Source organism: Gekko japonicus, unplaced genomic scaffold (assembly GCF_001447785.1).
Source record: "Gekko japonicus isolate JY-2015 unplaced genomic scaffold, Gekko_japonicus_V1.1 scaffold17, whole genome shotgun sequence".
Taxonomy (NCBI): Eukaryota; Metazoa; Chordata; class Lepidosauria; order Squamata; family Gekkonidae; genus Gekko; species Gekko japonicus.
The window spans coordinates 2529737-2549877 of record NW_015163604.1 but is presented as its reverse complement, the minus strand read 5'-3'; positions in this window follow the sequence as shown (position 1 = coordinate 2549877).

The following is a 20141-nucleotide window of genomic DNA, read 5'->3' as shown; positions in this document are numbered from 1 at the left end:
CAAGAAATCTGTTTATTTCCAAGAACATTGGAGAACCATAGGCATTCAGGCTTAGATCTCAGAGCATAATTTTCTCACCTCCCCCTGCCCACTGTAACCCAAAATGTCCCCCCCCACGCGAAATGCTGCTCATGGGGATGTTTTGGAGATGGGGGACAACCCAGTAACAGCATGAGGAGGGAGATGGCGGCCTGAAGTGAGTGGGGGAAATCATAGAGTTGCTAGCCCAGTACCTGCAATTGCTGTAGCCCCCATCCCTTGGGGGGGGGGTGCCTGGGGAGGTTAAGCATTGCAAATGCAATGATGTCGCTTTGGGGCTTTCACATAGTTTCTGTGTCACAGTTTCTGTGATGCTCTAGGAATTCTCCAGTGTCTGTTGTAAAGACCATAGAGACTTGGGGAATTCCTAGAACATCATGGACACAGTGTCATCATTCCCCCCCACCCATTTTTCTTCTGCTGCTCAATAGATTGAACATGGCAATGGAGGGGTGAGGGTGGGAGGCATGGCTAATGAAAACCCCACATTACTAGGAAAAGTGGCATTTTAAAAGGTTATATAAGATGCAAGTGCAATAATCTTGCATATTTACTACAGTTACAGTGAGAAATTTATTTCTAAGCAAAGCTGCTTGTACCAGTCCAGAACAAGCAACTTCCTTGCTCTCAACAGAATGATGTAAACATCTTCCTGTTTACAAGAAGGAAGGCCTTAAACCTTTGGAGGTCTGTTTAGGAAGTTCTTGGGCTAGAAGCAGGTTAAGTGGCAGTTGGTAGTTCAGCAATCTATATAAGCCCAAGAGCTCCTCAGACAGTCCTCCAAAAGTTTAGGTCCTTCTTTGGGTGGCACAAGAGACAAGGACAAAGGAGAATTTAAAGTGGTTTTCTCAGTGGGATGGGGGATGAAAGGAAGTCAATGGGTCATTAATCAAACTATTTGGCTAGGTCTTTATACCCAGTTGGGGTTTGTCTAGGACAACTCAACAACAATAGCTTGATGCTTAGGGCTGATTGGCCATTGATCATTTCCAAGGGTAGAGTACATTACAAATTTGTCACCAACAGGGATAGGAAACCCTGTTGGTCAAGCAAGTCAAATTTCAGAAAAGAATTAAACTGCTTTCCTGACCAACTTTCAGCAAATTGGACAGTGTGTTCAAAAAAGACACTTCTAATTGCAGAAACCATGGCCACTTCTTAGGGAAAAGAGTAATGTAAGAAAAGAATTTTAACTCTAATATACACAGATATCCCTTTCTGTTATGAGACTGATGCATGGCTATTTGCAATGGTGGCTAACAATATATTTTATTTATAGTCTGCCTTTATAGTCTGCCTTTCTTGCAGAGACTGAGTATAGATGACAAAAATTGAAATAATGCCATTCTTTCTGTCATAGAATTATTAGTCATGTTTCCAACGTCCAGGTGAGGCCTGGAGTTCTCTCAGAATTACAATTGATCTCCAGGCTACAGAGTAGGGTTGTCATCCCTCCGATGAGGGTAGGGGTTCCCCTGCCTTTGAGGCCCCCAATCCACTGCTGGCCAGCTGGCTGGTGGAGGGAGTCCCTCTCCCAAAGAGCCAAATCCCACCCAATGTGCCAGAGGCGATGATGTCACCAGGAGGTGACATCATCGCACTGGGCATGTTGCACGGGGGAGCTCTAGCATTTGGCTAAAAACTCTATGGTGATCATAGAGTTTTTGGGCAAATGCTTGAGCGTCGCCCACATGACATGCCTGGTGCGATGACATCACTTCTAGGTGAGTAGTTCCAGGAACCTAGGCTGGAGCCCCCACCAGCAGCCAGGTAAGACCTGGTAACCCTATTACAGAGATCACTTCCCCTGGAAGGCACAGAGGTTTTGCAGGATGGACTCTGTGCCACTTAGCTCCCTCCCCAGGCAACACCCCCAAATCTCCAGGAATTTCCCAAGCCAGCATTGACAGCATTGGAGCCCTAGATCAGAGGCCAAACTTGTTGCAATGTCAAGAAATTTAGGATACTTTCACCAAAGTTTTTTTTTTTGGGGGGGGGGGGGTGAGGAAGTGCCCAGCAATTAGTAATGTGGTCTTAGAAATAATAAATGGTTGCTCTTGTTTTTCCAGAGAAAGTTTTTCAGAATGAAACCTCTTTGAATAATGACTGATCAGCCTCATTATTTTGTTATTCTGGTAACACTTTACATTCTGATTAGGTATCCAGTCTGTTACCCCTGTTAGTTGTGAAAAGGTTGTCAGATTGTTTAACTGCTGGTAGGGAGTGCTCAGGACCAAAAGTGTTAAAGAAGCACATTCTGGTGAATGGTATCAAAGCAGTGTCAAACACTGAATACAAACTCAACGTTTAGGATATTATGGGTCCAATGCTAAAAGCACATCAGATGGAACTTGCTTCTGAACAGACCTAAGAGTAATCCACATTATATAGGACTTCTGAACAGACCATAGGATCATTCCTATGACTCAGTTCTACAAATGACCTGGTGAAAGGAAGGTTTAGCAGCTGTTGCCTGAATCAAGCTAGCCAAGAGAAATTCGGGATTCTTTTGTAGCTGACATGAATCTGGATCCCCGTCTCCCTGATTATAGACTGCATTCCTAGGTTTGCCAGCTACAGGTTTTGGAAATTACTGGAGAGGGAGGTATTGGGGAGAGGAGCAACTTCATTTATTTATTTATTTATTTATTTATTTATTTATTTATTTTTCACACTTATATCCCGCCCTCCCCAGTGGGCTCAGGGCGGCTAACAGAGGCCAGATCATTAGTCTAGCCATAAGTAAAAACATATAAAAATATAATAAAACATCAAAACTAAGACTAAAGTGCTCTATCCAGTTACTAGTGTCCTAGACCCAAGATGGTATCCCCATGACTCGAGCTGGTATTCTCAGCGTACATATCCAGTGGCGATGGCGTTTCTGATGTAATTCCAAGTTCTTCCTGGGGCCCCGTCAATGCATCCATTCAGATGTCTTGATGGTGGTGGTATAGTAGGGCGGCGGCGCCTAATCAAAAGCCTGGCGGAAGAGCTCCGTTTTGCAGGCCCATTCAGAGAGCTATAATGCCCTAGAGTCTACCCACCAAAGCAGCCCAAACAGCCTGGTATCTATATGATTAGCATTGTTGTTGTTATTGTTGATAATTGTTGTTGTTGTCTGCCAGCTCATTTGACTTTAGTTCTACCCTGCTTTGTAGGAACATACCAAGTGTTAAATCTTCTGCACTGTGCCAGATGCCTTTCCCTATCACCTGTCTACAGGGCTACATCTTAATTTAGATACACTGACATTCGCTACTGCTGTCACCTGAAAACAAGGAGCTCATTGGATACAGAGTTCAAGTGTGGAGGGTGGGGAACTGGACAATTTTGAAACCCAGGAAGCTTTCCTTCCTTCCTTAACTCCCAAAACACATGGAGTGTGTGTGCTTGTGTGTGTGTGCACCTGAGTCTACACTTCCTCTAACACAAACATCTGTCTCATCATTCACTTATGCTCCTGATCTCCCACTTAAACATGCTGTCCAATCAGCTCCTTGTTTCCAGGTGACAGCAGTAGCGAATGTCAGTGTATCTAAATGGAGTCTGGGCATCTCGATGGGGTCACTATGGCACTGGTTTGTGGTCCTGCTCCAGTGCCATAGTGCTCCCAATAGAACAGTTAAAAAGAGAGAGAGAAAGAGAGAGAGAGAGAGAGAGAGAGAGAGAGAGAGAGAGAGAAAGAAAGAGAGAGAGAGAGAGAGAGAGAGAAAGAAAGAGAAAGAAAGAGAAAGAAAGAGAAAGAAAGAGAAAGAAAGAGAAAGAAAGAGAAAGAAAGAGAAAGAGAGGGTGGAAAAAAGTCATTGCATGAAGCGCTAGGGGCATTTTACATAGCACCCCATAGCGCTTCAGAAGTGGTAGGAAGGATTGAAGACTGGAAGAAAGCAGTTTGAGTTAACAACACTTCAGGCACCCTTCCTGAAGAGGACAGAAGTGTATTTGTTTGAACAGGTAAATATATTCCGTTAGGAGACGTTTACCTTCACCAAAACTTCAACAACAGCATGTGTCTATCTTACTGTATGCCGATGATGCTGTCATCTTAACTAGAACACCAGATGGCCTTAGAAGAGCTCTCAGTAAGTTTGCAGACTTTTGTAACAGTAAGGAACTAACAATACATTTTCAAAAAAACAAGATTATGGCCTACGGGGCCAGACAAAAGAAAAGAATCTGGTCTGTAAATGGGCACTCATTAGAGCAGGTTTCCTGCTTTAAATACTTAGGTATGGTCCTTCAATCAAATGGGGCTAGGAAAGCCCATATACAGTATGTTGACTCCCAAGGTGAAAGAACAGCCAATGCTATTCTTAAATTCTATCGCACCAAAGGGGCTTATTATGTGCCAGCTGCCCAAAAACTCTTTCAAGCAAAGGCAGTTGGACAGATGCTCTATGACACTTTTATTGGGCCTCCTTCCTCTAGTTTTGCCCCCTTAGAGAGAGTTCAGTCTAAATTTCTCAGAGCAGTTCTTCAGGTCCCAAGGTGTGTATCGAATACACTGATCCGTCTAGAGACAGGTGCTATATCAGTGGAAGCCAAAATTACTTTAGCTTCACTCCAGTATTGACTTAAACTAAATTTCCATCCTCAGAGACTAACCCACTTGTTACTCTCAGACAACTTTCAATCCAAATGGCTGAGAGCAGTTCATAATAAATTATATGAGCTTGGTTTCCCCCCCCAAGCGATTTTGAGTATGCGTTGGGATATAGCAAAATCAGCCCTAAAACAGAGAATGATGGACATGGAGAGACAGACAGATCTCGGTAGATTTATTTAATTTATTTATTTAACTTTAGACTTTATATCCCGCTCGGACCCCCTTTCTCAGGGGGTCTCTGAGCGGCTTACAAGTGGTGCTAATCACACAAATGTTCCCTAACTAGGGCCACAGAGTTTGTAGGGGTGGGACTACCTACCGGCACCCCTGTAGTGGTCGTTGGTATGTTCGTTCGTTCTCAGCTCGGCATACCAATCGTCCCCGGCGGGCTCCAGTTCGACGATCTGGCGACAGTTCTTCTTTTTCTCAGGGCATGCGACTCACGCCTTCCTCCGGCCCAGCAACGTCCTTCTGGCTCCGCTGCGCCAGCGCCCAACGTCATCACGCGCCCGTCTTGACGGCAGTCGCTAGGATGTTTTTCTTCTCTCCTGACCTTAGATGTCCTAAGTTTAGAGCCTCAGATTCTGTCAAATATCACTTGCAACCCATGTCCTATTTATCACAGCTTGATAGTCACAAGATTAGGAAAACCTTCACATTAGCCAGATGTGAGACTTTCCTCTCCGCGATGCTTGAGGGTAGATTCAAAAGGATCCCCACTGAATATAGACTTTGTCGATGCGGCTCAGGAGAGATAGAAACTATTGAGCACATGATGCTCAGATGTAACTGGTATAACAAGATCCGTGACAAATATATTACTTCTCTTATAACAGATATGGTGGGACAATCAGGTGCTGAGCAGTGTAACCGGTTGTTAATTGATGGGAACCCGACAATTACCGAAAATGTGGCAAAATTTTGGGTAGCATGCTACTGCATCCAAAATACACGATCAAATATATAATAATAGTTGCCTAATAGTCTCTGTTTTATGTTCTTCTTTTACTTTATTGCACTCAACTGTATTTTATAGAGTTTTATTTTACTGTCCTAAATTCAGTTATATGAATGTTATGTATGTTATATTTAAGTATGTGTGTTCTATGGCTTGTTGCCGTAATAAATGCCTGACTGACTGACTGACTGACTGACTGACTGACTGACTGACTGACCGTTAGGAGACAATTACTAAAATGGGCCTGTCTGAAATGACAGAAAAATCCCATTAGTAACCAGTTCCTGAAATGGAATACTTAGGCTGTCTGAAAAGGGCCAAATTCTGTGAAGTTTTAAATGTTTAATTTTTGTTTCAACTTATGGGTTATTTAGTCTTTTATGCCCACTTTTCTTCCCAGTGAGAACCCAAAGAGCTTACATCATCAGTCTCCCTTCTTCCATTTTATCTTTACAACAACAACAACCCTGTGAGATAGGTTATGCTGAGACTCTAGCCAAAAATCACTGCACAACCTCTGATAGCATGGTGGGGATTCAAACCTGAATCCTGTAAATACTAGTCTAAGCACTTCACCACAGTGTCACGATACTTGGCGTATGGCTCCTGCCACTGCAGCTATTTTTTAGAAGGACCTGGGACTTAAAATCAATCACTGGTTTTGACTCTAACTTTATACTCTTGTGCCATTAGCCTAAAATAAGTTACAGTCACGCCACCTTCTGCTACCTGTACCTCCTTCCAGAGGGTTGTTTAGCTAGTGTACAGTGGAGAGGTTCTCCACACATTTAATTGCAGTTTTTGACCCTGGGAAACTCAAGCCTGCTGTTTGAAAGGCAACTTCCTCTAGGTATTCTTTGGTTTGTTCTTGTAGCTCTGCTGCTTCAAGGGCAGCATCAAAGCCAACAAAGGTAGAAGAGAGAGCAACACCATCACAAGCGACGAATTCTTTCTCATTGCTATGGTTGACATTCTCCTCCTTCTGCCTCCCCCCCCCCATTTTTACATTTTGTTTCTCTCTATTGAGAGAAGCTGCCTCTTGATGTCAGGAAGTTAAAAAAAAAAAAAAGAGGTATCGATCCTGGTACCATTTATTATTCTCCCCTTCTCTGTCTGCATCTGTGGAAACTGGCATAACCTTTGGGTTATGCATGTGGCAATTTTCCCTGGTGCCTTATTTAACCTTGCTTCTTCCCTCACTGTAAGTTTACTGGTTTCATTAGGTGTTCTTTGAGCTTGTAATTGGTCCTGCAAGGGCATGCCGAACAGGAAGGAGTTCACCACAGTTACTAATGAAGGACCATGAAAAGAAGGATAATCATGCAATGTATGCTGCATTATGTTTTATTTATTTAAAACATTCTTATGCTGCCTTGCCACCTGATCAGGGTCTCCACACATTTTATGTTGTTGTAAAATTGTTCTCTGAGGAGTGTGTGTATCTCTGGGACCCATAACAAAATAATGTCAGTGTCCCTGCATGGCTGTAGATATCTCCTCAATAGCCCCAAATTTAGGGGGGAAATATCCTTGGTCCAAGAATTGGTTGATGGTTGTCTATTAACACTATCTGGGGAATTATTTTAAGCCTGTATTATTATATTTATTGCATTTTAATGGGAAATTATGTTGTATTTATGTATTTTTATTGATGTAAATCATCCAAAGCCCTGAGCATTTGGGGACTGGGCCTTTCATAAATCCAAAGTATAAATAAATGTAAATAAATAAAGCATCTGTCCATCTGAAGAAGAGAGCTCTGACTCAAAAAGCTTATGCTTCTGTCAGTCTTTTAACCTGCTATTGAACTCCTGTGTGATTGTAATTATGCCAAAATACTTTTATTTAGGCTGCCAGGGTTTGTTGAAGAGACATCATCACGATGAACGGGAAGGCATTAAACAATATTTGCTGGCCAAATAAAATCAAGGAAAAATCTGCATTTATTCCACGGTGCATGCAAGAGCCATTTTCTTTTGTCAAAGTTCCTGTCTGTTTCAATGCAAGAAGGAAGCCAAAGGTGAAAAATTAATAATACAAGGACATGGTCTAGTATTGCTTCCAAAACACCTGTGACATTTGCCAGTTTGCATGTCTAAATAAGAATATGTTCCAGGCAACAGTTATTAAAAAATTGAGAAGCTAGTTGGCATTTTGCAGTACAAGTAATAACTCTGTTTTGATACCCCACAGGATATTAGAGAATATACGAAAATGGGCAGAAGATGTGATTGATTATCATTAAGTCTACCTACATGAAAGGAGAGGGATGGGGATGTTATGATACCCAGTTGGCCTCATTTATTACAGCAGTGTTTAGTAGCATCTCTGTCATTTATAGTCTAGCACTGCCCTTTATGAAAATAAAATTTGGGGAGATTGCAAAATTAAAAATGTTGATTAATGTTTAATTGGGGTTATGTGGAAGTCACAGAAGTTATTTCCATATGAAATCAGATGCATGACTATATCTGATTTTGGTGTCTTTCACTAAGAGATACTTTGATGAGGATTTTTGTTCTAAGAGCTGACCAATATGTTGGGAAGTCATGCATGTTTGGGGGCACATCCTGGGAAGTTCCGCCAAACTGTGAGGAAAGGCAGCTATCTGTTCAAACAGTATTTTAGTCACTACTGGCTTGCTTCTTCTTTAAGATAAATGACTTTTATTTAACACCTTTTTATTTATTTAACCTGTCTTTTTGAAAATGGGCGGGCAACATAGTGTTGCCGACTCTGTTGGGAAGTTTCTGGAGATTTGGGGGGAGAACCTGGGGAGGGTGTCTTTTGGGGAGAGGAGGGACCTCCGCAGAGCATAAAGACAGAGAGCCTACCCTCCAAAACAGCGATGTTCACGAGGGCATTTTATCTGTGCAGTCTGGAAATCAGCTGTAATTCCAGGAGGTCTCCAGGCCCCACCCGAAGGCTGGCAACCTTACCGCAACACCTTTTGTTTCTTTAACCCTGCCCTAAAAAGAGTCTGGGAGGGAAAGTGGAATGGTATAGCCCATTGTCAGATCTCAGAAGCTAAGCAGGGTCAGCACTTGGAAGGGAGACCACCAAGGAAGACTCTGCAGAGGAAGGGAATGGTAAACCACCTCTGCTTCTCACTTGCCTTGAAAGCCCCTCACTGGGGTTGTCATAAGTTGGTTGTGACTTATCAACACTTTACACACACAAAAGGAGTCCCTGTCATGAAAGAGGCTTCCTTTAGGTTGCTTGCTTACATGCTTGCAAAAGGTTCTGTGCTTGGATAAAGAAAGATGATGGGGAAAAATCTTGACTGGTGTTTATTCTTGCTTTGGGGCAATCCTTTCCCATTGCTTGTATTGATTCAGGGATGTCTTACTCACCCTCAGCCTGACTTGGTTGGCTCAGGTTAGCCCATTCTTGTCAGAACTCTGAAGCTAAGCAGCGTCAGCTCCAGTTATTCCTTGAATGAGAGACCACCAAAGACACCCAGGGTCACAACGCAGAGGCAGGCATTGGCAACCTCTGAACATCTCTTGCCTTGAAAACCCTATAGGGTCACCATCAGTCAGCTGCAACTTGATAGCACTTCCCACCACCACCAATTGACCCTCCCTAACAATTTGATAGAGGACACTATTGTGGGATAGACCTTTGGTAATATCTTGAAAACCATCAGTGCCAGGATCGTAGGTCTTTCCTGTATTCCTCTCCCCCAGCAGACAAACCTTCTCTTGGGAAAGCTGATCCTTGGAGTCATAAGCCTTACATGAACAAATAACTACATGAGCCAGAAGGCTACAATGGGGAGGGGAAAGGGGTCAAAGTCACTTTCCCATCCTTCTGTCAGCATGGCTGCACTAATGGGAGTGACAGGAATGACAACTTCATCGCCTTTTCATTGGTCCCTACAACCTCCTGACCTGCATGGTTTTTCTTCCAATTGGGTCCCATTGCCCTGGGAGTCTATTTTCCTGAGGGTCAGATGGGACTGCTTGGGAAAAGAGAATGCATGTGATGGAAATCCAACCCCTTGATTACTTGCATAGCAGGGCAGTCTGAAGCAGAGTTACATCCTTGAAGTCTGCTAACTTCAGTTGACATAGAAGAATGTAAACTCTGCTTAGGACTGCACTGTAAAACATGGTTCAGGCTTGGACCAAGTGATTTCCTCCCATGAAAATGCACCTGGAAGTTTAAAGGCTGCTGAAACTGACACCCACATTAGAAGCTGCTAATGCAGTACTATAAAATGCAAATGTTCGAAGTGATGCATTTTCAACCTTTATTAGGAAAACCATGAAAGGGTTTCTTAAAAGAATCTCTTCATATAAAAGTAGCCTAGTTTTGCTACTAGGTCCAACTAGCCTCTACATTGTTTTGCAACATCCCATAACAAATCATTTTTTTTTGCTCTTGCTACTACGATCTCCTCTTCCTTTGTGACCCCCTTTTGTTCATATATATCCTGCCTCAATTTTTGTTGTTAGCTTTCTGTTGCACTGTTTTCCAGTTCTGTGATTCTAGTCCTACTGTGTTGTTTATTGGAGGTCTTTGCTGTCTGATTGAACTCTTTCATAATTTGAAGCCACTTTGAGTCTCAGTGGGAAAAGCAGGCTATAAATGAAGTTAATACTCTTCATCAACATCAACATCATCATCACCAACATTTTTCACAACTGAAAGTTAACCTGCAACAATTGTGGTTCCTCCTCCACTAAGAGGCAGTGACAAAAGTCACGAAGGGCAAATGAAGGATATGCCTCAGCAGAAGGTTAGATTGACACCTAATTCCTCCCATTTGACACCTGTCACAGTCATACAATTCCCAGCATGTCTTTAGTTTAGCAGTTCTATAGGCTGTGTTTGCTTCTTCTTTACTGGTTCCTGTTCCTTCACAGAAAGAAGAAGCAGAAGCTGGAGATCATTTTCTCCAGCTTCTGCTTCTTCTGTCTGTGAAGTCAGAACTAGTATAATTGGGAGGTTCTCTCAGCTATACCACCGGCTCAGAAGCTGTTGTGTGTGTGTGTGGTCTTGGATTTCAACGATAATGAATATCACTTTTATGGAGAAGATGAAAGGACAGGCATCCTAATAGCAAAGAAAAATGACTGAAATACTTAAAGATAAGTCAAAAGACCTCCATCTCCCATGACTTCCAGAAGCCCAAGAGATGTCCCTTCTCTTTCATATCAGTACAGCCAAGCTCCACATACATTTTCCTGGACATCAAGAATGCATGGTGAGCTCAAGTCTGTACTCATCTTTCAAATGTTGGACCTCACCCAAAAAGCTACCAAACCACATTGAGCTCCAATGTCCCTTCAGTTGACACGGTCATATCTAGGACAACAATTTACGCATATATTGCAATTGAAATGCCTGGCTCTTGCTCTGTGCTTTGCAGGATATAGACCTAAATAGTCTTTTGGGTCTCCTCAGATTTTTGCAATGTAGGCAATGAAAGAAATAAAGGCCTGCAACCAAATGTTGAACTGAAAGCTGTAATATAAAGAGGTACAAGCAAAATCCTCATAATCATTTATTACTTTTATGGCACCGAGCTTGTACGAGGCAGGACACACTAATCGCAAGGCCCTGCCCACAGGCTTACAATCTAATTAATGGCAAATGAGACAGGGAGAAGGGAATGAACACCAGGAGAGAAGTACAGTCACAGGTTGAAGTAACAAGGGCTTTATAAAGCATCCAAGGACAATTCGAATTGAATTTTGACTTATCTATCTGGAAAGGGCAAGAGGAATTCAATGGTGTGATTTTTCCCCTCACAGAGCTTTCAAATAAGTTTTTCATTTGATTTTAAGGCATCAGTGAGACACAGAATAATTCTCCATCCCAAATGGCAGGATGAAGACCCTTAACTCAGCTCTGTCCAGATGGCAGTGTGAAATGGGAAGCTCAGTACAGAGATCAGAAGGATGAGGGTAGCATCAAGCCTTCTTCTCCAGGGGAAATCATTCTTGTTGTCCAAAACATGGCTGGATGGTAACCAGGCTGGAAAGAGGCTGTGTAGGATGATGGCCCGGCGGTGGTCCCTGAGGCAAGAGACTATGAAAGCTGAGTGGCAAATTCTGGGAACATGTGCTGTAAAAGACCTTGGGGCAATTCCTGAGGCATGAAAAAGGCTAAGCCCAAGAGTTCCCCAGTTAAGGCCATCCTGAGGCAATGTTTGAAGTCACAGGCCTGTTGATAAATGCTAGAAATTTTGTTTGCTGACTTGGTAGGACTTTCAATCAGAAAGAGCCCTGACCTGGATGGCCCAGGCTAGCCCAATCTCATCAGATATTGGAAGCTAATCAGGGTTGGCCCGGGTTAATATTTGGATGGGAGACTACTAAGGGTTGCTGCACAAAGGCAGGAAATGGCAAACCACCTCTGAACGTCTCTTGCCTTGAAAACCCTACGGGGTCACCATAATTCTGCTGTGACTTGACAGCACTTTCCACACACACACACACCACCACCACCACCACCATCAAAAAAGAAGCAACAGCAATTGACCAATTCTTATCTAATAGCAAGACAATGCTTGTAATGGATTATCCCAGAAACCAATTTTCTGGCTAAAATTCCTTTTTGTGAAAGGCTAGCCATGTTTACCTAGAAGGAAAGCAGCGGAGCAACCTGCAACTTTGCACCCACTTTGTGTCATGTATATTTTTCTTGCTGATTCCCCCTTTCTCCTTGGTTCTCCCCTTCTTCTACACATCTTTTTCTTGTCCCGGTGAGTGATCGCTTGAAGGTATAAGAAAACAAATGCACTGGTTTGTTAATAAAAGTTTAACAGTTGAATCCAGCAGAAATTTTCCACTAATGGAAGGGGAGGCAATTTGCATCAATTCCCCCATCCTGGGACAGACTTCATCTCCTTTCTCACACTGTTCCCAAAGGCCCGTGTTCCACAGCAGCAGCATTTCAAGGGGAATTTTGGGCTGCTGCAGAAAGGGTGGTGGTGGAGAAATCTTGCTACAGTAATGGAAATTGTTTCTGTCTGTGAAGATTTTGCATGATATCCAACCCCCAAATTGGCTAAGCAGCTTGAAATGGTGCTGTGGGGTTATTATTTACCCTGGCACCATTTCAAGTCAGATAAATGATGCGGGAGGAGGCAAGACCCCTTCCTCCACCATGCCACAGTGGTCCCAACTGGAATTGAGCTCCATGGGAATCCACTGCTTCAAAATGGTGGGGTGTCCCCAGGGATGCCTGTATCACATAGTTTTGTCCATAGAACTGTATCAAAAATTGAACTGGTAGCAACGTTGATCTTTCAACAGCAGTGGACAATTTGTATGCATTTACAGTATGCACCAGTATACTTTATGAACAGTCTTCAAAAACAGCCTCAATGGAGAGTACATTGTAGTTGTCTAGCTTGCATGCAAATAGAACAAAGGTAATCACAGCCATATCACATTGTTGAATGAGGAGCCACAGCTGGCTTGCCAGTAATACTGACTAAATGTGCTATGACGGACCCCTGTATCTCCCCAACTGTCTGGCAGATTTTTCCCGCCAAGACTTCAGTTCCCCTCAGTGTCTGAGTTGCCCTACAGTAGTGTGTATATCTTCTCTTTCCTTTTTTTTATGTACTTGAAGCTGTCCCACCCTTAGATATTGGTTTAGGCTTTAGACCCAGTACAGGAACTTAAGGGAAAGACAGGAACTGTCCTGTTTTATAAACCTTTGTAAAGTGGTACTTGAGGCAAATTAACTTTCAAAAACAGAATAAAGACATTATTAAACAGGCAGGGAATATATATATATATATAATAGGAATAGTCAAGGATTTGAGATTGCTGAGGTAAAAACTTTGAACTCTTCTAAGAGCTGAATTCTTAGAACATTCAAGAGAGTGTATTTGCAGTTTTGTTTCAAGGTTCTCTAGTTCTTTGTTTGAGAAGTCCTTCATGTAGTATATTTCAGCACTAACACAGTTCTTATTAATGTTTCTTCTGGAGGACAGCATTTGCTTAAAGTTTCTATATTTCTCCCTTCAGAGTTCTAGGTTTTCCTTTAGATATTACAGCTTTTCACTAACTCCTGAGGTGTCTAAGCTTCTCCCCTTTATCATAGACCAAGGTTCTCTTCCCAACCCCTTTCACTGGCAGGAAGTTATTCTCCTTGTCCCTAAGAATTCACCCTAACTATCCAGGCCTTCTGCCAAATTCTTCTCCAGTATCCTTTGTCTGTATAAGGCTGTTCTATAGCTTTCCTGACTGAGAATCTAAATTCTCCCTTGAAGCAGTTTGAATATATTTAAGACAATGGGGTTTCTCTTCTTCTCTCTGTACACTGACTCCCAAATGTCTCTTTCCTCAGAAGACAAACCTTCTGGCTACTCATCCAGACAGTTTTCAATCAAAGGTCAAAAGGAGAAAGACCAAATTGCAAAAGACCTCTTTTCCCTCCAGGTCAGCTGTTTTATTTCCTCTCTCAGCTGATGCTGGCTATCAGAGAGCAAGTAGAGCAGCCACTAGCCTAAGATCTTCTCTCCTGGAAAGATTAACGAATTAGTTCCCTGACTCTTTGACACAAGCAGCATTTTAAAAAGCCTGCTTTTCTGTGCAATCTGTCACAGGTTCTATGTGTCACCACTGAGACCTGCCCCTCAAATTTAGACACAAGTATTACCGTACACTCAAATTGTGAGCCTGGAGAATATTTGGTGGAACTTTAATCAAGCATACGCTCATAGAACTTTGAGCCTTCCATACAGCTTAGGAGGGTGGTCGGTTTGTAGAGACGTAAAACAAATTTTCATTATTCCATTCATACCCATACTGTCAAATGAGTTTCTTTAGAGATGTATCACTATCCACTGAACATTTCTGAATCCAAATTGAAATCTGAGTATAAATTTAGATGGGGACATATGTTTTCCTATATTTCGAGGTTTCAGATCAATAGTTTATTATTTTTGTTTCTTGCTCAACATTCTTTCATCCTCTTTTGAAACACAAAGAATCCAACTTTTATTTATTCATTTAGATATTTATTCTTCTGTTTCTCCCCAGTGGGGCTCAAAGCAGTTTACATCATAATAAGTTTCCATGACAGATTTGAACCGAGATTGTAGTCTGACACTCTAACATCTACCAGCTGAGCTGTCATTCTATCAGGCAAATTTCCTGATGAAAGAGAAATACTCCTATTTGCCAGTTACAAGCTTAAAACAAACATCATGCTAGTGTAGAAAGAAAATCCAAATATGAACTTTAGGCTGGGGTGGAGGACTCAGGAAGGAACAAAGCTGTCATCTTCCAATATTAAAGAACCCCCAAAGATTAAGGAATATACAGGCTCATGAATAACTACTGGTTTGTGTTATCATGGAAGTTACACTGTCAAGCAAAGCTGAGGTTGACCTTTTCTCTGTTTTATCCTATAAAGGAAGAACTTTGAATCTTGTTTGGTTTGCCAGCTTGTTTGTGAGTCTTGGGCACTCGGATGAGTTTGCATCAGAATGATCATTCTTAATAAACTTTGCATGCTCTGCCAGCCAAAGACACGGCTGGATCTTTTCTCTCCCAGACTGAACTTGGAGAAGGGAGGTGGGAGTGGGTGGATTTTTGAAAACTCCCCTAACAGTTTGTGCATCTTGTAAATGTTCACCACTATGAAACTGATAAACATTTTGATGATGGCTGACCAGATATAGTGCAGCTTTTAAATCTCACTCCTACACTACCATTATTTTCATGCTGTGGAAATTAGAAATGCAGTGAGGTGTGTGTGTGGGGGGGATGCATTATTCTGTTAATTATTTTGCTACCTTAGGCCAAACAAGAGAAGCTAGAGAAGAACAATGAGAGTATAAAATAACAATGCCTTTGAACAAAGCATCGTGTGTACAGCAAAATAGAGTTTCAGATATGAAACTTGCTATAAATATCTTTCAATTGTGAAACATATGGCTGGGGGGAAGGAATCCACTGCACTTTTTTCAGTACAGTATTCTGGGGGGGGCAATTTTAGAAGCTACTCCATGCTCTATTTTGGCCATTTGAAGTAGAAGCAATATGGAAGAATGCATTCCTTGGTATAAAGCACTGGACAATCCACAATAGGTTTCACCTCATCACAGGGACTCCATGGGTGTCTTCATTGTTTGACAAAACTAGTCCTTCATAGGTAATACAGCATCTGCTTATAAAAATCTGATGAGTCCAGTTTGATTATTTCTGGGCAACCCAGTGACTTATTGATACGTTTCAATGAAAGCACAGGAAACTGACTGTAGGCACCCAATTTCAAAACCGCGAGCCATTAAAGCTGACATTTATCCTAAGATCAGTTAAAACCTCCATCGCGTTTTTCAGTATCTGTGCCTGCTCAGCATGTTCTGATTGGAATTGGCTGGGTGTTCCATTGTTTTCGCAATTAGGGCAAACACTCTGCATTCACAGTGCCCTCCCATTGGGGAGTACCATATTATGAGAACACAGTCCATGTCTTTAAAACAGCAAAGTATAAAATGAATGCTGGAATAGTGCTTGCTTCCTCTGAGCATTTTTTCTCATCACATTTTGTTTGCTGTCAATTAAGAGGTATATTTGGGGGGTGGGGAGCACTTAAATTGAGTCAGTGTCAGCAGGCATTTTGCAGCCCTTCCCCCAACACCAGGCTAAGGCCACTGCACTCTCTGTTCAATAAAGTTATTCTCATTGGATAAAAGCACTGTAAAACACAGCTAGTGAATTAGATTGGTTAAATTAATGCCAGTGAATTATGCCCAGTTATCATGTTGTTTCAGTAAATCCCTTTCAGCAACACTAGAAGTGACACAACACAGATTGAGATTTTCATCAGGCAGAGAATACTGTTCGGAGGCTCTGTTCAAAGGCTTGATTCTTATGCAAACACATTTTTAGATAGCTGGTGTGCTAAAATTGTTAAAGAAGAGAATTTAGCACAGTTACTAGCTTGTTCTTCTTTCAAATATACAGGGATTCTCATGTGCAATCAATGAGTGAATCCCCAAAAATGTTTTATTAAGAGGAATATCTTCCTGTTCACACGGAACAGACTTTATGTACCCCATAACATGTGAGCACAATATATAAAAATTGTCACACTGTATGTGAATAGAGCCAAATATGGCTACCTGCTATGTGTACATGTGGACAAACTAATGTCTTTGTTCATGCATCATGGGGGCAGAGTTTTGGGACAGGAGGGAGCTCAATGGGGATATGAAGTCACATCCTGCAATGCCACATCCTGTGATATCATCCAGGACAAACATCAGCTCCTCCAACTCTTCCCCTTCCTCTGAGGTCACTTCCTCCCGCCAAAATCCAATGTTTAATTTCAGTTTCCTGCCTCATATCATTCAACTTAAAAAACCTCTCTAATTGTCTTCAGATTTTTTCGGTTTTAAGTGGAAAATCCACTCTGAAGACCCACAGAAGGATCTGAGCCAACAATGGTCCCATCCATCTTTGAGTTCCCAACCCTCCTCTAACCTTCAGTATCTTCAGCCAGTTTGGTGTAGTGGTTAAGTGTGCAGACTCTAATCTGGGAGAACCGGGTTTGATTCCCCACTCCTCCACTTGCACCTGCTGATGTGACCTTGGGTCAGTCACAAGCTCTGGCACAGCTGTTCCTGAAAGAGCAGTTTGTAAGCCGCTCTGAGACTCCAAGTGAAGGGCGGGGTATAAATCTAATCTCTTCTTCTTCTTCTTCTTCTTTACAGATGACTATCAGTCAGGTTTTTTTCCTGGTTTCTCTGGCATAACATTGGAGTAGTGGAAGTCCTAAAGCAATGATTCCCAATTCTCCTACTCTTTGTAGTTCCTCCAGGAGAACTGATCAGTATAGTCTGGAAACCAGTGTACTTCTGGAATCCCCCCCGGAAGCGGCAATCACACTTACAAGGGGATCCCCAGAGATCATCCAGGCTTGGAATAACATTCCAGGATTACAGTTATCATTATATGGAACTCCCTCCCTTGCTGCTTTTTGGTTTGTAATTTTTTCCCCATTTATTAGGACATTTGGGAATGGATACAACATTTTATCTTCCGCTGTTGTTTGATAAATATTAAATGCTGTTGATATTTTCAGATGTTTGGTTTTATTGTACTCCTTCTTACATGTATATATTTATCGTTTCATTTACCTTTATAACCAAATTGTGCCAGACAAATGAAATACAAATATACTACAGAAATAAAGGGAAAAAAAACAGTTCAGTATGTGTAAACAACAAATACCTGTTTGCAAGCACATGTATTATGTAGGAAAATATGCCAGGAAGATCCAGCTTACTGCATTCCAGAGCATGTGCAGAAACTATGGCAAGCACAGGTTTGCAACTCTGTGATGACTGTATCAGCTGTCAGATGAGGAAGCCATCTGATGGATTGAGATGTGGAATTCAGTGTATATAGGAACCTCCATGTGGCTGGACTTAAGGTATTAGAAGGGCTTAAATACCACATTTCTACATGAAATCCTTACGTTGCTGGATGCCTTCGGAAAATGTGCTGGGCTGGTCATTAATGTGTCTAAATCATTGCTTTTCCCAATTACCGTGTCACCCAGAACTGAGCAAAACGTTAAAGCGAATTTCCCATTCCAGTGGGTTGATAACTATCTTACTTACCTAGGCGTTAAGATTCCTATTCTGATGAAGAATCTTATCACATTGAACCATGCGGAACTACACAAAAGCACGTTGGCCACTTTGTCCAAGTGGACCACAAACTCGTTTTCGTGGATTGATAGAGTATCAATCCTCAGGTCCTTTATCTTGCCTAAATATATGTATCTGTTTCGCACTCTACCGATCACCATACCCAAGAACATGGTTATGAAATGGCAGCGGGATTTAAATAAATTTGTGTGGAAGAATAAGGCTCCGAGGATAAATTTTCGGACCATGTCCAGAGCACAGAATAAGGGGGGCTTAGCCTCCCCGGACCTTCTTCTATATTATAAGGCAACCACCCTAGCATCCCTGGTCAGGCACTACAGTTCTGATCCACAGCTGGATTGGATGTGGATCGAAAACACTTTAGCACAAGCTCAGGATTTTCAAGCTATGCTCTGGAGATCCAACCGTAGAATCCTTACTGATAAGAACATTCCGCCGTTTCTGAAACACACCCTTAAAATCTGGAATCAAACTAAAAAAGTACTTACCGCCCCGTCATCGAAACTGAGCACCTTCTGTGGACAGCCTTGGTTTTTGCCGGCTAAACATCATTTGACAAGGGATTGTTCCCGGAGCCGGGGGCTACCTCGGAGAAGGGGAGCCCCGAGCGGGACCTCGAGGAGTGTTGAAAACATTCTGTTTTTGAAACAGAAGAAGAAGGGCTTGATAGCAAAGATATACAAACTGCTCCAATCCCCTCTACAGAGTACCACACTCAGCTATCAGCAAGCTTGGTCCACTGATTTAAATCGTCACATTAGTGATGAACAATGGGTCCAAGTTTGGAAGACCATGACCAAACTATCCAACTCTCTATATGTTTTCGAGGCCAATATGAAAGTACTCACCCATTGGTATCTCACTCCAGCCAAATTGACACATATTAATCCACTAATCAAACCCTTATGCTGGAAAAATTGTGGGGTTAAGGCTACATATTTGCATTGTTGGTGGGAGTGCAAGGTTATAAAGAAATTTTGGTTACAGGTCCTCCGAAAGATCAAAACGTTCACCGACTATGAGATACCACCGGATCCAGCTTTAATTCTGCTAAATCTATGGCCGGCTGACTTGTTTTCAGCTCCATGTATGAAATTAGTCGGTACCTTACTCACTGCGGCGAAAATCGCTATTGCCAAGCAGTGGAAAGACCCAGCCCCCCCGTGTATACAATTCTGGATACATAAAGTGTGGGATCTTTTCTTGCTGGAAAATTTCAATACGTTATACTCAGAAACTCAGCTAGAATGTGAATTGATGAGTCCACTTCACGCTTGGTACCCTCTCTTAGATAAGATTGGTGTTGAAAAATTTGACTGGGGGACCCTTAGTGCTGTTAAATATAAGCTGTTACTATATAACTAAACCATGTTCGGTATTTGTGGTACTGTTGGACAGTGTAGCTCGCAGTATTCTTGGTTTGTAAATGTTTTCTCCTGTTTGATCTACTTTCTTTGTGTGTAATAACTCTCAATAAAATGTGTTGGGGAAAAAAAATACCACATTTGGATCTTGGTCATCTAGATGTCCCATTACAAGATAAGGAAGACAAGACAGGAAATCTTTTTTTTTTAGATGCAAAATTATCAGCTGGCTACAAAACTTGCTCGTTCTGTGTCTGTGATGTGAAAAAATGGGCCAGGTCCATGATTCTCATTTTAACCCATTCCAGGAAAAGCAAAAAGGGGAGTCATTTATCATCCTTATCAAGTTGCCAAACAAACAAAAGTGTATGCCTGTTACTGACTAGCCTTATTTCCAAAGGTTGATAAGGCTCCCTTTGGAAAGTAAAGAAGGAACATCATTCAATTACTTTTGCAGAAAAGCTTTGGAACCCATGTCCTCTCTGCAATTTTTACTATATGATCTCTGCAACTGGGGTGGGG